The sequence below is a fragment of the Mobula hypostoma genome, chromosome 24 (genome assembly GCF_963921235.1).
Source record: "Mobula hypostoma chromosome 24, sMobHyp1.1, whole genome shotgun sequence".
NCBI lineage: Eukaryota > Metazoa > Chordata > Chondrichthyes > Myliobatiformes > Myliobatidae > Mobula > Mobula hypostoma.
The window spans coordinates 43,787,073-43,804,793 of record NC_086120.1 but is presented as its reverse complement, the minus strand read 5'-3'; positions in this window follow the sequence as shown (position 1 = coordinate 43,804,793).

Genomic DNA, 17,721 nt, shown 5'->3' with positions numbered 1-17,721 from the left:
ATTGCAATGCACGTCTTCTAAGGAAAGGTTGAGTGAGCTAGGGCTTCTCTTTCTGGAATGAAGGAGGATGAGAGGTAACTTGATGGGGATGTCACCATCATCGTTACGTGCCGTGTCGTATAACGTGGCTCATCATGGTCTCATGACCATGATTGCTCTGGACAAATTTTTCTTCAGAAGTAGTTTGCCATTCCCTGCTTCTGGGCAGTGACTTTACAAGACGGGTGACCCCAGCCATTATCAATACTCTTCAGAGGTCGTCTGCCTGGCGTCAGTGGTCACATCACCAGGGCTTGTGATATCTACCACCTGCTCCCATGGCTTCACATGACCCCGATTGGGTTGGTGGGACCCAGCAGATGTCACAGTTTACCCAAGGGTGACCTGCAGTCTATCGGAGGGAAAGGGTGCCATATACCCCCTTCGGCAGAGACAAATCTCCACCCCAGCACCCAGGAGGTGTACAAGAGGATAAGAGGCATTTATTAAGTAGACAACCAGTGCCTTTTACCTGGAGGAGAACTGGTTAATACAAGCAGGCATAATTCTGGAGGAAAGTACAGGGGGGATGTCAGAGAGACGTTTTTTTACAGAGTGGTGGGTGTTTTGAATGCCCTGCCTGGGACGGCAGTAGAGGCAGATACATTAGGGACGTTTAAGAAACTCTTAGAATGTATGAAAGAAAAATGAAGGCTAAGTAAAAGGGTAGCTGTAGACTGATATTGGAGTTGGTGAAAAGTCAGCAAAACATTGTGGGCTGAAGGGCCTGTACTGTGCCGTACCATTCTATGATCTCCTTCTTTAATTAATTGTAATTGATTCAAACAACTCAAAACTTCACTATGTCGTTTCAAAGACTTGTTAACTCTTTAGTTTCACAGCTCTTTTAGTTGGACAACTCCAGATTATTTTCACAAACTTCCAAAACCTACTAGCTGTACTCAGCAACATACATCAAAGTTGCTGGTGAACGCAGCAGGCCAAGCAGCATCTATAGGAAGAGGCGCAGTCGACATTTCAGGCCGAGACCCTTCGTCAGGACTAACTGAAGGAAGAGTGAGTAAGGGATTTGAAAGCTGGAGGGGGAGGGGGATTCAGCTATTCTTCTCCTGATGAACCTGGACAGGCTTGATCTTGGCAAGTTCTCCTCTCTGCCCCTGTCCAAGGCCTTCTTCAGTTGGCTGATCTTTGGAGTTATTGCTTCTGATGATCTCATAAAACAACGTTTTATACATTTCCTTGCATACCTTCCAAGCATTTACTTTTACTCTTTATTGCGATTTAGAGTGGTGTAATCACAATCCTTATCTGAGTCGATGTTTCCTTGACTTCTGCAGACTCTGAGTGTGAAGTCCTGTGAGTACTTCAGCTATATGCTCCTTTCATTATCAGAATGAATGTTCGTGGGTTGTTTTCGTAATATATTGAATTGTCCTTTAGATTTAGGACAAGAGATGAGGACAAACTGCTTTTCCCAGAGAACAGAGAACCTGTGGAATTCTCTGCCCAGGGGCTTCCTTATTAGATATATTTTCAGACACAGTTAGATAGATCTTTGCATCACAGGGGAATTAAGGGTTAGGGGGAAGAGGCAGAGTAGGTGAAGCTGAGTCAAAGTTCAAAGTAAATTTATTACTTAAGTATGTATATGTCACCATAAGCTAACTTGGCATTCATTTCCCTGCAGATTATTTACAGGAAAATAAAGAAATACAATAGAACCTATAAAAAAATGACTATATACAAAGACAGACAAGCAAGCAATCTGCAAAAGATAAATAGTACAAATAATAGAAAGGTCAATAAATAAATAAAACTGAGAACATGAGTTGTAGAGTCCTTGAAGGTGCCAAGTTCACAGCCAAATCTTATTGAATGGTGGAGCAAGCTTTACGGGCCAGGTGGCCTGTGCTTATGTCATGTTCTTTCTGTGATGTGTCAAGTTCCCAAACATTTGCCAGTCTTGTCCCGCTCATAGTGGGACGTTTACAATGGGATAGTTCACAGGGCTGTCTCAGCTATAGTCTCAATTCATACTGACCAGATATACACAGAAAGGTGCCGGAAAAGAGACAGTAACATAATCCACCCAGTTTATGGATTGTTCGTCCCACTCCCATCAGAGAGGAAGCTACGTAGCATCCGCATCAGGACCATTAGACTCAAAAACAGTTACCTTCCCAAAGCAGTAAGGCTAATCAACTCCTCCACCCACTAACCCACCCCATCATACCCCCCAACTCCAGGGAATACAGCTCAAGATCTGCCAGAGGCTCTTCATACGGTAACCCTTTCATTTCTGGAATCATTTTCGTGAATCTTCTCTGAACCTTCTCCAATGTCAGTGTATTCGTTCTACAATATGGAGCCCAAAACTGCACACAATACTCCAAGTGTGGTCTCACGAGTGCCTTATAGAGCCTCAACATCACATCCCTGCTCTCATATTCTACACCTCTAGAAATGAATGCCAACATTGCATTCGCCTTCTTCACAACCGACTCAACCTGGAGGTTAACCTTCAGCGTACCCTGCACAAGGACTCCCAAGTCCCTTTGCATCTCTGCATTTTGAATTCTCTCCCCATCTAAATAATAGTCTGCTGATTTATTTCTTCCACCAAAGTGCATGACCATACACTTTCCAACATTGTATTTAATTTGCCACTTCTTTGCCCAGTCCCCTAAACTATCTAAGTCTCTCTACAGGCTCTCTGATTCCTCAACACTACCCGCTCCTCCACCTATCTTTGTATCATCGGCAAATTTAGCCACAAATCCATTAATACCATAGTCAAGTCATTGACATACATCGTAAAAACCAGCAGTCCCAACACCGATCCACTGGTAACCGGCAGCCAGACAGAATAGGATCCCTTTATTCCCACTCTCTGTTTTCTGTCGACCAGCCAATGCTCAACCCAAGCTAGTAACTTCCCTGTAATTCCATGGGCTCTTATCTTGCTAAGCAGCCTCATGTGTGGCACCTTGTCAAAGTCCTTCTGAAAATCCAGGTACACCATGTCTACTGCATCTCCTTTGTTTACCCTGCTTCTAATTTCCTCAAAGAGTTGCAGTAGGTTAGTCAGGCAAGATTTTCCTTTCAGGAAACCATGCTTAACGTATGTCGTGGTTTGATGGTTCTGGGCCTGTACTCACTGGAGTTTAGAGAAATGAGGGGGGGATTTCATTGAAACCTATCAAATATTGAAAGGTCTAGATAGAGTGGACGTGGAGAGGCTGTTTCCTATGGTGGGGGAGTCTAGGACCAGAGGGCACAGCATCAGAATAGAGTGACATCAGTTTATAACAGAGATGAGGAGGTATTTCTTCAGCTAGAGAATGGTGAATCTATGGAATTCATTGCCTTAGACTGCTATGGAGGCCAAGTCTTTAGATAAGTTTAAAGTAGAGGCTGATAGGGCATCAAATGTTACAGGGAGAATGGCCCAAATGGGCTAATTCTGCTCCTATGTCTTATTGTCTTAACAACTGGTTATTACAAGCATACACCATCTGCCAGGTAAGAGAGATGTGAAATGGTAAAACGTCAAACCATTGCTTATGATGTGTTACAGCATGTCTGATCAGAAGTTTAATGGAATTTTCCTGACACCCCTGTGCCGAAGGTGAGCAAGATCAGGAAATCGCTAAGCTTGTCCAGTCACGTATAACCTTTATACAGCCTTTTTCATCACCAAGTCAAGTCAAATCAAGTGAAGTTTATTGTCATTTAACTACATACATGTATATAATGTATATAGAAAAGAGACAAAGGTTTCTTTGAACCAGGGCATAAAGCACAAAACACACATAACACATGATAATTTATGAAAATAAGGATAAAAGCTACAGATGAATCATACATAAATAACAAATTAAATTGTTGAAGTATCTTTTCTTGACTGCATGCACGCAAGCTGAGTCAGGAGTTAGTGTGCTTATATTCCGCCGAGTTCAAGTTCAAAATTAGTTTTGTGGGTAGACATACCCTGGGTGTAAATGCTTTAGCACTTAGCTTCATGTAGCCGCAGCACAGTACAAACTAATTACATAAACTTAAATTAACAAATTATACACAACACAATAAAGAAAAAAATAACAGAAAGACTTTAGTGCAAGATGCAGGAAATATAGTCCGAGGAAGAGTTAGGATTTTTCATAGTGGTTCAAAAACTCGATGAAACCTATTCAATTTTGAAAGGCCTAGATAGAGTGGATGTTTACTTTGGTGGAGGAGTCTAGGATCAGAGGACACAGCCTCAGAACAGAGGGACATCCATTTAGAATGAAGATGAGGAGGATTTTCTTTTAGCTGGAGGGTGCTGAATCTTGGATTTTGTTGTCACAGGTGGCTGTGGAGACCAAATCTGTATTTAAGGCAGAGTTTGATAGGTTCTTGACTAGTCAGGGCATGAAAAGTTATGGGGAGAAGGCAAGAGAACGGGATTGAGAGGGAAATGGATCAGCCATGATGAAATGGTGGAGCAGAATCAATGGGACAAATGGCCTAATTCTGCTCTTATGCCTAATGGTCTTATATGGGGGAAGCAGCTGTTGTTGAACCTTGAGGTGTGGGTCTTCAGGCTCCTGTCCCTCTTGTCAGATGGCAGCAAAGAGAAGAGGGCTTCCTGAGACATTGCCTCTTGCAGATGTCCTTGATGGTATCCATGAAAGAACTGTTGGGTCCACCACTCTCAGTCGCCTCTTGTATTCCTGTAAATTGAACTTTCCATATTGGATTGTGATGCAATCAGTTAGAATGCTGTATAATTGTACAACTGTAGAAATTGGTTAGATACTGTGACAACATGAAAGGATCTTCTTCAACCTCAAAGGCAGTAGAGACACAGGCAGATCTTCATGGTTGCATCTAAACATTGAGCCCAGAATGGATCATCAGAAACGTTACCACTCCTTTTCCACCACAGACTTTTCAATGAGGACTGGACCAACACCTACACAGTTCCCCATGCTCTGCCCAATTTCACCCAACACCACCTTCACAATGAAAATTAACCAATTTAGCCTCTTTCTTTCAAAAGATCCAAATATTGAAGCAAAGGCTTTACAAAGCTTCAGCTATCATTCAGAAAACATCCACAAATCATAAAACAGTATTCCACCTTTCTTTTTAAAGGATGTTGTGACCTTTTTTCCAAGAACAAAATTGAAAAATCAGGGAACAACAATGTGACGCTGTACACAAACATTCTTCAAGAGTTAGTGGAATCACCTGCATTTGGGAGGAGGCACAGAAAAGTAGTGATCAAAGCATCACATAACAGTGCCAGCTATATGATCATAAGACATAGGAGCAGAATTAGGCCATCTAGCCCATCGAGTCTCTCTTCCGTCACACACTACAACATCAGGCATACTGCTAGTGTCTTCCACAGCGAAGACTGATGGAAAATACTCATTTAGTTCATCAGCCATCTCCTTGTCCCCCATTATTATTTCTCCTGCCTCATTTTCTAGCGGTCCTATGTCCACTCTCATTTCTCTTTTATTTTTAACATACTTGAAAAAACTTTTACTATCCACTTTGATATTATTTGCTAGCTTGCTTTCATATTTCATCTTTTCCCTTCTAATGAATTTAGTTGCTCTCTGTAGGTTTTTAAAAACATCCCAATCCTCTATCTTCCCGCAACACACATCAAAGTTGCTGGTGAACGCAGCAGGCCAGGCAGCATCTCTAGGAAGAGGAACAGTCGACGTTTCGGGCCGAGACCCTTCGTCAGGATTAACTGAAGGAAGAGCTAGTAAGAGATTTGAAAGTGGGAGGGGGAGGGGGAGATCCAAAATGATAGGAGAAGACAGGAGGGGGAGGGATGGACCCAAGAGCTGGACAGGTGATAGGCAAAAGGGATATGAGAGGATCATGGGACAGGAGGCCCAGGGAGAAGGAAAAGGGGGAGGGGGGGAAAAACCCAGAGGATGAGCAAAGAGTATAGTGAGAGGGACAGAGGGAGAAAAAGGAGAGTGAGAGAAAAAATGTGTGTATATAAATAAATAACGGATGGGGTACAAGGGGGCGGTGGGGCATTAGCGGAAGTTAGAGAAGTCGATGTTCATGCCATCAGGTTGGAGGCTACCAGACGGAATATAAAGTGTTGTTCCTCCAAGCTGAGTGTGGCTTCATCTTTACAGTAGAGGAGGCTGTGGATAGACATGTCAGAATGGGAATGGGATGTGGAATTAAAATGTGTGGCCACTGGGAGATCCTGCTTTCTCTGGCAGACAGAGCGTAGGTGTTCAGCAAAACGATCTCCCAGTCTGCGTCGGGTCGCGCTAATATATAGAAGGCCACATCGGGAGCACCGGACGCAGTATATCACCCCAGCCGACTCACAGGTGAAGTGTCGCCTCACCTGGAAGGACTGTCTGGGGCCCTGAATGGTGGTAAGGGAGGAAGTGTAAGGGCATGTGTAGCACTTGTTCCGCTTACAAGGATAAGTGCCAGGAGGGAGATCGGTGGGAAGGGATTGGGGGGGAACAAATGGACAAGGGAGTCGTGTAGGGAGCGATCCCTGCGAAAAGCAGAGAGAGGGGGGAGGGAAAGATGTGCTTAGTGGTGGGATCCCGTTGGAGGTGGCGGAAGTTACGGAGAATAATATGTTGGACCCAGAGGCTGGTGGGGTGGTAGGTGAGGACCAGAGGAACCCTATTCCTAGTGGGGTGAGGGGAGGCTGGAGTGAGAGCAGATGTGCGTGAAATGGGAGAGATGCGTTTGAGAGCAGAGTTGATGGTGGAGGAAGGGAAGCCCCTTTCTTTAAAAAAGGAGGACACCTCCCTCGTCCTGGAATGAAAAGCCTCATCCTGAGAGCAGATGCGGCAGAGACAGAGGAATTGCGAGAAGGGGATGGCATTTTTGCAAGAGACAGGGTGAGAAGAGGAATAGTCCAGATAGCTGTGAGAGTCAGTAGGCTTATAGTAGACATCAGTGGATAAGCTGTCTCCAGAGACATCAGTAGATATCTTCCTATCTTCTCACTAATTTTTGCTTTGTTGTATGCCTTTTCTTTTGCTTTAACAATAGCTTTGACTTCCCTCGTCAGCCACAGTTGTTATTTTACCATTTAAGTATTTCTTCATTTTTGGAATAGACATGTCCTGTACCTTCCTCATTTTTCCCAGAAACACACGCCATTGCTGCTCTGCTGACATCCCTGCCAGCAGCTCTTTCCAATTTACTTTGGCCAACTTCTCTCCCATACCTCTGTAATTTCCCTTACTCCACTGAAATACCGCTACATCATTCATGACTTTCTCCCTATCAAATTTCAAGTTGAACTCAATCATACTGTGATCACTGGTTCCTAAGGGTTCTTTTACCTAAGATCGGGGTTCGGTTCCCACTGGTATCTGTAAGGACACTGCACACTCTCCTCTGGCACGTCTGACACAATGAGGGAATGTCAATGGAATAAACTAAACTGCTGATTGGAAGATGTGTTCCAGGCAGAGCACTGATAAACAGTGGGTCTATTGTCTTGTTTAATTCTGCAGAAAGTAGAGTTTGGGTTCAAGAGCAGCAAGGTAATGTAGCTCTATAAAACCCTGGTTAGACCACACTTGGAATATGGTGTCTAGTTCTGGTCACCTCATTATAGGAAGGATATGGAAGCTTTGTAGAGGACACAGAGGAGATTTACCAGGATGCTTCCTGCACCCATGCTGAGCTCGTCAATTTCATCGACTGCAAACTTCCACCCAGCCCTCAAATTCACTTGGTCTATCTTGAACACTTCTCTCCCCTTTCTCAATGTCTCGGACCATCCCTGGAGACAGACTGTCCACTGACATCTTCTACAAGCCCACGGACTCTCATAACTACCTCGACTATACCTCTTCCCACCCCGCCACATGCAAAAATGCCATTCCCTATTCCCAGTTCCTCTGTCTCCGCTGCATCTGCTCCCAGGATGAGGCTTTCCGTTCCAGGACATCTCAAATGTCCACTTTCTTTAAGGAGCGTGGTTTCCCTTCTGCTGCCATTAACGATGCCCTCACCCACATCTCCTCCATTTCCCGCAATTCGGCCCTCACCCCATCCTCCCACGACCACAACGGGGACAGAGTTCCCCTTGTCCTCACTTACCACCCCACCAGCCTGCGGATCCAGCACATTATCCTCCGCAACTTCCACCACCTTCAACCGGACCCCACCACTAAGCACATCTTTCCCTCTCCACCCCTCTCCACCTTCCGCAGGGATCGGTCCCTCCGCGACTCCCTTATCCGCACGTCCATCCCCACGGATCTCCCACCTGGCACTTATCCCTGTAAGCCTAAGTGCTACACCTGTCCCTACACCTCCTCTCTTGCCACCATTCAGGGCCCAAAACAGTCCTTCCTGGTGAGGCAACACTTCACTTGTGAGTCTGTTGGGGTCATCTATTGCATCCAGTGCTCCCGGTGCGGCCTCTTCTACATTGGTGAAACCCGACGCAGATTGGGGGACCGCTTCGTCGAGCACCTCCACTCCGTCCGCCACAACAGACAGGATCTCCCGGTTGCCACCCACTTCAACTCTGCTTCTCACTCCCATTCAGATATGTCCAGACATGGTCTCCTCTACTGCCATGATGAGGCTAACCTCAGGTTGGAGGAGCAACACCTCATATACCCTCTAGGTAGTCTCCAGCCCCTTGGTATGAACATAGAATTCTCCAACTTCCGGTAATTCCCTCCCCCTATCCCTATTTCACTCTGCCCCCTCCCCCAGCTGCCTATCACCTCCCTCATGGTTCCGCCTCCTTCTACTACCCATTGTGTTTTCCCCTATTCCTTCTTCACCTTTCCTGCCTGTCACCTCCCTGCTTCCCCTCCCCCACCCCTTTATCTTTCCCCTTACTGGTTTTTCACCTGGAACCTACCAGCCTTCTCCTTCCCACCCTCCCCCCACCTTCCTTATAGGGCCTCTGCCCCTTCCCTCTACAGTCCTGACGAAGGGTTCCGGCTGGAAACGTTGACTGATCGTTTCCACGGATTCTGCCCGACCTGCTGAGTTCCTCCAGCATGTTGTGAGTGTTGCTTTGACCCCAGCATCTGCAGAGTATTTTGTGCTTATGATAAGAGGCATAGATTGAGTGGACAACTAAACACTGCTTCCCAAGGTGAAAATGGCTAATATAAGGGGCAAAACTTTAAGACAATTGGAGGAAAGCATAGGGAGCAGTATGTCAGAGGTAGGCCTTTACACAGAGAGTGGCGGGTGCATGCAACATCCTGCTAGAGGAGGTGGTAGCGGCAGAATCATTGGAGACATTTCAGAGACTCTTAGATAGACATGTGGATGATAAAAAAAATGGAGGGGTTATGTAAGAGGGAAGGGTCCGATTGATTGTAGAATAGGCTAAAAGGTCAGAACAACATTGTGGGCCCAAGGGCCCGTACTGTGCTGTAATGTTCTACACTCGGCGTAAACAGAAGCAACCATTCAGACAGCAAATCTGTAGAGAAAGAATCTGGTCAATGCTTTGGGTCAGGAACCCTTTCCAAGAACAGGGTCAACTTGTTTCCCAGCCCTCGGAGCTGCGCTGAGAGCAGAGTTCCTCAAGCATTTTCTCTTCTTTTGTTTCAGACGCCGACATCAGCAGCATTTTGTTTTCTAAGAATGAAGAAATACTGGTTTATAAAGGGTCACACAGGATACAGTCGGGTGACAGAAACACTTGTTTGTAGTTACCTTAGCACCACCTCTCTCTTCCACAACATTGAGGAAAATTCAATCCTCCATTTCAAGCTGTGTATACCAAGCTTTAGGTCAATGATTGTCGATTAGGAGATGATCGTCGATTTCAGACGGTCTCAGCCTGAGCACACACCCTTCAGCATCAGCGGCTCCACAGTGGAGAGTGGAAAACATCAAGTTCCTTGGGGTGCAGATCTCGGACAATCTCACCTGGCCCAGGAACACCACTGGGATTGTGAAACGGGCCCAGCAGGGATTGCACTTTCTGAGGAAGTTTAAACAAGCATCACTCCCCACTAACATCTTAACTACATTCTACAGAGGCGTGGTTGAGAGTATGCTGACCTTTTGCATCACAACCTGGTACTCCAGCTGCAGTGCTGTCGACAAAAAAGCCTTGCAGAGGGTGGTTAGGGGAGCAGAGAAGGTTATTGGGGTCTCCCTACCTTCTGTCCAAGACCTCTTTCAGAGTCGCTGCCTCCAGAAGACACGGTACATCATTAAAGACCCCTCACACCCTCTCCATGAACTGTTTGTTCTTCTGCTGTCAGGCAAACGTTACAGGAGCATCAAAGCTAAAACCACAAGGCTACTAAACAGCTTCCTCCCACAGGCAGTCAGACTGCTAAATAGCTGCTCTACCTGACTCTGCTTTGGACACTTTTAACTTGCACTGGACACTTATAACTGATTTTAACTGACATGTGGCTGTTGTGTTTTACTATTTATTGTTATGTTTATTATTTAGTGTTGCGTTTGTTATGTTATGATTGCACTGCCCCTGAGAAACGCTGTCTCATTCTGCCCTGCAGAGCTGATGTACGGTTAGAATGACAATAAAGTTTTTTGAATCTTTGAAGCCTGAATCTTGAATTTTCCTGTATCTATGTTTCAGGGTCACCATTCAGCTAAAATGTTCTGTACTCTCTCTGACCCCTCCAAGATATTCACGCACACACTGAGCAGAAGATACAGGGAATTTATTACGCTGTTCCAATAGTATCGTAATCGCTGGGTGGTTGTTGGCGTGACCCTGGCGAAGTCAACAACTACCGAAAGACTTAAAATATTATGCAAAGCAAAGTAAGATTTAAACTTTGTATACTTGAAGGCCCTCCATTGGTCAAGGTCGACCATGGATGTTGTGTCCCAGCTGTCTACGCTGTTGGTGCAGCGCCGTCCGTCGATACGCAGGCCGGGGCAGTACGGTACGGAGAGCAAGCTGCTGCCCATGCGGCAGACTCCCCCCTCTCCACACAGCTGATGAATCCAAAGGAATGGCAGGGACTGATACAGTTTTACAGCAGCCACCTTGCAGGAGTTGCCGGTCAGTTGTGGAACTGCCTTAGGGACTCCGGCTACAAAAACTTTGTATAAACTAATATAATAACACAAGGTAGTGCAGCCTCCCAGAGCTTCAGGTTCAATCCTGACCATAAGACATCAGAGCACAAGACCATAAGACGCAGAAGCAGAATTTGGAGGGATCAACCACTTCAAGCACCACAGATTTCTTCACGAGAACAGAGCTTTCAATACTAGTTGTAGACAGCTGTCAATTAAAGTTTGAAATTACAGATGTGTAGTGAATCAATATTTTTATAATCCATTCCGCCAGGTATCTGAGCCTGGTACAAACTTCATAAGACCACAGACACAGGAGCAGAATTAGGACATTTGGCCCATCAAATCTGCTCCGCCACTGCTTCCTGGCTGATTTATTATACCTCTCACCAACCCCATTCTCTTGACTTCTCCCTGTAACCCTTGACACCCCGACTAATTAAGAAACGATCAACCTCTACTTTAAATATACCAGTGACTTGGCCTTCTCAGCCGTCTCTGGCAATGAATTCCACAGACTCACCGCCGTCTAGCTGAAGAAATTTCTCCTCATCTTTGTTCCACAGCCTGTGGCCAGCAGTCTGGAGATAGTTTGTGCTCCGTGACCACGTGGGTTTCTTCTCAAATCAATCCCAAACACATACTTGAGGATTGACTGGTTACTGCTGTAGCTTGCTGACAGGGAATTTCAAATTGAGCTAATTGTCTTGTTTAGAAATACGGTGAGGCTTGGGAACAAGAACCTGCATTCAGCAGTGCCACGGACAATCAGCAAAGTTCAAAACAAATTTGTTATCAAAGTCCATGTAGGTCACCATATTCGACACTGGGATTCATTTTCTCTCTGGCAGACTCAATAAATCCAATAACCCTGACAGAATCAATGAAAGATCGCACCAGCAGGACAGACAACCAGAGTGCACAAGACAACGAACTCTGCAAATGCAAAAAAGTAAGAAAAAAAATAATAATCTTAAAGGGAAATTACACATTGGAGTGAGGGTAATTCAGAAGAGGTATATTGAGAAGTTTTGTACGTAACCCACAGAATGTTGCTGTGATTCACTGGTACCACCTTGCCCTAAGCAAGTGGGAGACGATAGGTTACATAGAACATTACAGCACCAACTGGCCCTTCAGCCCACAATATTGTCCCAACCTTTTAACCTGCACTAAGATCAATCGAACCCTTCCCTCCCACATAGCCCTCCATTTTGCTTTCAACTATATACCTATATAGTCTCTTAAATGTCCTTGGTGTTTAGGCAGCAATGAAGCTCCTCCATCTCTGGCAGTGTTCAGGGCTTCCTTCATTGTGTCAGTTAGCTTCCTCTCAGTTTTCACTACTGTCTGTCATGCAAGTCCCGGGTGGAGACTCAGGAACACAGTCACACTCAGATGTAGAAGGATTCTTCATTGCTGTTTCCATAACAGTCTTGTTTTACCAGCCAGGGTGGTTAGCTCTCAGCTAAACCCCAAACCTGGAGGACAGATGGACCATTCTTAGTCTGGCCTCTACCCTTTGACCGGTTTGGCATGGTGGACCCTACCAAGAGCCAAAGCATAAAGCTCTGACTCTGGCCAACAAAGCTCTCTGGGTCGGTCACTGAGGCACGCAAGCCTCCAAACCATGACAAGGTTGTGGTCCTCTTACAGCAATCCAGATAGCATCATGGGACATCTCTTCTGCACCCTCTCTAAACCTTCCAGACCTTCTCTCTAATGAGGTGACCAGAGCTGAGCACAATATTCTCAGTGTGATCTAACCTGGGTTTAAATGAGTTATCTCTTGCCCTCCTTTACTCCAAAGGGAAAAGCCTTGTTCCTGTACTGTCCTGTTTTGCCTCCTATTGCAGAAGCTTGAAGATTGCTCCTTCAATATGGAACAAGCAAACAGTGCAATCAGCAGCGACACCCAGACAGATGGCAAAACCATTTCTTTTACTACTTCTTTCAAATATGATTCTACTACTAAGCTGCCTGTGATTGGAACCTGTGATATACATCTTGAAGGTGTGTTTTTGGGCCGATTGGCGACCAAGCGCTTTGCTGTCTCCAAGGGTGTTCGGTGAGGTTTGGTGCAGAGTGTGCGGCCTGGAAATGGGGCACGAGCCCATGATCAACTCTGGTTATCTCTGGTCTTGCCAATTAAGGTGTCGAGCAAGATTGAAATCAGCGAGGACGACAGTAGAAGGCGATCGTGCATCCAGCAGTGTCTGCCTGCATTTGAGAGGTCCCTCTCCCTCTGTCTCACTCACTGCTGCTGGAAGGCGGCGCAGGTGTCTCCGGTCTTGTGCAAGGTTTGATCGGCACAGCTTCTGCTTTGGACTCAACAGTTTATGTTCTATGTGTTTCTAGTTATTCCTGTTTTTAAATTGCTATTTTCTGTGACTTTGATCAGGGTGGACTGGCTCTGCAGTCAACAGTTAACAAATGACACAGCACTAGACTGAACTGAACTGAACAGTCCTCGACTGTTTCAAGGACTCTGTGGTTTGACGTTTTGTATTCTGTGCGTTTTTCACTCATTTTTTGGCATTTGTGCGATGCTCTTTTTTTTGCACGTTGGGTGTTTGATGTTTTCTTTGAAGGGGTTCTATGACGTTTCTTTGTTTCGTGGCTGTCAGTGGGAAGTTGAATCTCAGGGTTATATACTGTGTATAGACTTTCATAATGAATGTACTTTGAATCTTTGATTTCGAAAAGATGTTCTGAATAAAGAGTACACACAAAGCAACATTGCATTTGGATCCAATTGACAATGGAAGATTAGTGATTTTTTAATGGAGAAAAGCAAAACAAATAAATGGAATGACTTGCGAAGAACCTGTGGGGGAAAAAACACAAATAAAATAATCAAGATATATGGCATGTGGATGATAGAAAAATGGAGGGCTATGTGGGAGGGAAGGATTAGATTGATGTTAGAGTAGGTAACCAATGGGCCTGTACTGTTCAGTAATGTTTTACATTTTCTGGCCACTCTATTGGGTACCCCATCCTAATAAAAATGGCCACTGGGCGTATGCATATGATCTTCTGCTGCTGTAGCCCATTCACTCCAAGATTCAACATGTTGTGCGTTCAGAGATGCTCTTCTGCACACCACTATTGTAACGTGTGGTTATTTGAGTTACTGTTGCATTCCTGTCAGTTTGAACCAGTCTGGCCATTCTCCTCTGACCTCTCTCATTAACAAGGCGTTTTCACCCACAGAACTGCCGCTCACTGGATGTTCTTTTTGTTTTGCACCATTCTCTGTAAGCTCGAGAGACAGTTGTGCGTGAAAATCCCAGGAGATCAGCAGCTTCTGAGATACTCAAACCACCCCACCTGGCACCAACAATCATTCCACAGTCAAAGTCACTTAGGTTCACATTTCTTCCCCATTCTGATGTTTGGTCTGAACAACAGCTGGCCCTCTTGGCCATGTCTGCGTGCTTTTACACATTGAGTTGCTGCCAACTGATTGGCTGATTAGATATTTGTACTAACAAGCAGGTGTGCAGGTCTACCCAAGAAAGTGGCCAACGAGTGCATGTTCTAGAAATAGGCTATTCAACCCATCGTATTTATGCTGAGCTATTTGGGTTACTTTCACTTGCCAGTTTCCAATCAGCAGCCTTGTAAGTGATAATCCTTTGACCGCTAATTTAGGGTGTGGATTTCCAACTGTGCATCTTTTCAGCCCCCAGCAGAAGGCAGGCATAGGACTGAGGATGTGAATGGCTAGGTGCCCACCAAAATAAAGGAGAATGAAAGAAATTCCACTGAAAACTGAAAGCAACAGGCGAAATACTGATAACCCTGTTGACTTTTTCTGATATGGAGAACCCAACCCAGCCGTCCAGTCATTCGGGGAAAAGCTGCACCCATCCTGTATCACCTGCTTCCACTGCGAGGATTGTTCCAAGACTGTTTTCTTATCCCTGCCCTTCCAGAATTGGCAGATTATCAAACCATGTTCAATTGGGCTTCACTAATCACATCTAATAACTTGCCAGATCATTTGACAGAGGTGACATTTCACAACTATTTACACTTCTTTAAAGGTAAACACTTGCAAAAAGAACACAAGAAGAAGTGCCTGTTAACTGCAGCATTTCACAGACACGTACAGCTGGCAAGACGCCAACTGCATCGCGGAATTCATCCTCCTTTACACGCATTTCAAATTAATGAGATAAGTAGTAATTGTCCTGCAACATGCAGTGCTGAGGCTGTATAAGGCATTGGTGGACTGCACCAGGCATCATAAGCAGCTCTGGGCCCCTCATCTAAGAAAGAGTGTGCTGGTATTGGAGAGAGTCCAGATGCCAGGAATGAAATGGATAATGTATGAGGAGCACTTGAGCCTATACACCCTGGAGTTTAGCAGAACGAGTGGGGGATCTCATTGAAACCTATCAAATATGGAAAAGCCCAGGTACAGTGGACGTGGAGCGGATGCTTCTTATAGTGGGGGAGTCTAGGACCAGAATAGAGGGACATCCCTTTAGAAAAAGAGAAGGCAGAATTTCTTTAGCCAGGGGGTGGTGAATCTATGGAATTCACTGCCTTAGATGGCTGTGGAGGCCAATTCATTGGGTACATTTAAAAGAGGTTGGTAAGTTCTTGATTAATGAAGATGTCAAAGGATACAGGGAGAAGACAAAAGGGATAGTAATTCTGCCATGATGGAATGGTGGAGCAGACTCAATGGGCCAAATGGCCTAATTCTGCTCCCATGTACAGTATTATGATCCAAGGACAGGACATGTACTAAATAGGACCACTTGGCAAAAAATATTTTGGACTACTCGGACTATAGACTCCTTTCTCAATCTTATAGTTTTTATATTCTGTGTTTTCTCGTCCGCTCTTCTCGTTTCTCTTGTGCGGGGAAAGATTTTGGGGGGGGAGGGGGAGGGTCTAATGTGCCTGCTCCGTTTCGTCTATGTTTTTGTGTGGGAGGAGGGATTTTGAGGGGGGTGTCCATGTGCCTGATCCATTTTGTTCATTTTTTTTGTGCAGGGAGGGGGGATCTGGGGGTTGGTGATCGTGCTGCTTTTCTTTTCTTTCTTGGTTCATGGCTACCCAGATAGAACTGAAGAATTTCAGAGTTGTATACTTTGATAATAAATGAACCTTTGAAGAATTCCCTTCCTGGGAAGCAGGCATAAACATTTGTATCTAACAAGATATCAACTGAGCAAAATCTTCAAAACTTAAAGTTCGAAGTAAAATTTATCAGTGTACTTAGATGTCAACACATACAATCCTGAAATTCTTTTTCTGCAGGCATACATAACAAATCTATAGAACAGTAACTGTAAACTGTGCAAATACAGATATAAATAAATTGCAGTAAATAATAAGCATGAAATAACAATATAACAGTCCTTAAATGAGTGTAGCTATCCCCTTTTGTTCAGGGGCCTGATGGTTGAAGGATAGTAACAGTTCTTGTGTTTCTCTCTCCGCTCCCCATTTTAAATTTCCCCTATTCCTTCTTCACCTTTCCTGCCTGTCCCCTCCCTGCTCCCCCTCCCCCACCCCTTTATCTTTCCCCTTACTGGTTTTTCACCTGGAACCTACCAGCCTTCTCCTTCCCACCCTCCCCCCACCTTCTTTATAGTGCCTCTGCCCCTTCCCTCTTCGGTCCTGATGAAGGGTTCCGGCCCGAAACGTCAACTGATCGTTTCCACGGATGCTGCCCGACCTGCTGAGTTCCTCCAGCGTGTTGTGAGTGTTGCTTTGACCCCAGCATCTGCAGGGTATTTTGTGTTTACATTTTAAATCTACTCCCCATCTTCTTTTCTCCAGTCCTGTCAAGGGTCTCGGCCCGAAACATCGACTGCCCTTTTCTCCCCCCCCCCCCATAGATGCTGCCTGGTCTGCTGAGTTCCTCCAGTATTTTGTGTGAACTCTTCTTGAATTTGGTGGTGTGAGTCCTGAGGCATCTGTACCTTCCGCCCGACGGCAGCAGCCAGAAAAGAGTGGTGAGGATCTTTGATGACGGATGCTGCTTTTCTACGGCAACATTTCATGTAGACATACTCAATAGTTGGGAGGGTGTCCATTCTGAATTTCATCTGATCTATACTTACTGCTCCCACCATGCTTGTAATCCACTGTGCTTTTAATGCAATCCAAATGCTCATTCAGATGCTTTTTAATGTCTGTTATGTCCTTAATATTTCAGTAATCTTGTATATATATTGTTTAATTAAGCATTCTTGTTTATTTAAATAACTCACTATGGGTTATATGTATAAATACATGAATTCCATACGTTATCACGCTATCACGATACGTGCACACCTCACTTAAAGTAAACACTAAGTTAGACTCACATCTCTTACTCCTTGTTTTTCTTCTAATTAGTTCAATGATTAAAGTTACTAAACATAACATTTGCTACATGAATATACATGGGATATAGATCTAGTGAAAAGAATATGCACTCGGTGGCCACTTTATTAGGTACAGGAGTGGAAACTGCTGTGGTCTTCTGCTGCTGTAGCCCATCCACTTCAAGGTTCAATGTGTTGTGCGTTCAGAGATGCTCTTCTGCACACCACTGTTGTAATGCCTGGTTATTTGAGTTATTGTCACCTTCCTGTCAGCTTGACCCGGTCTGGCCATTCTCCTCTGACCTCTCTCATTAACAAGGCGTTTTCACCCACAGAACTG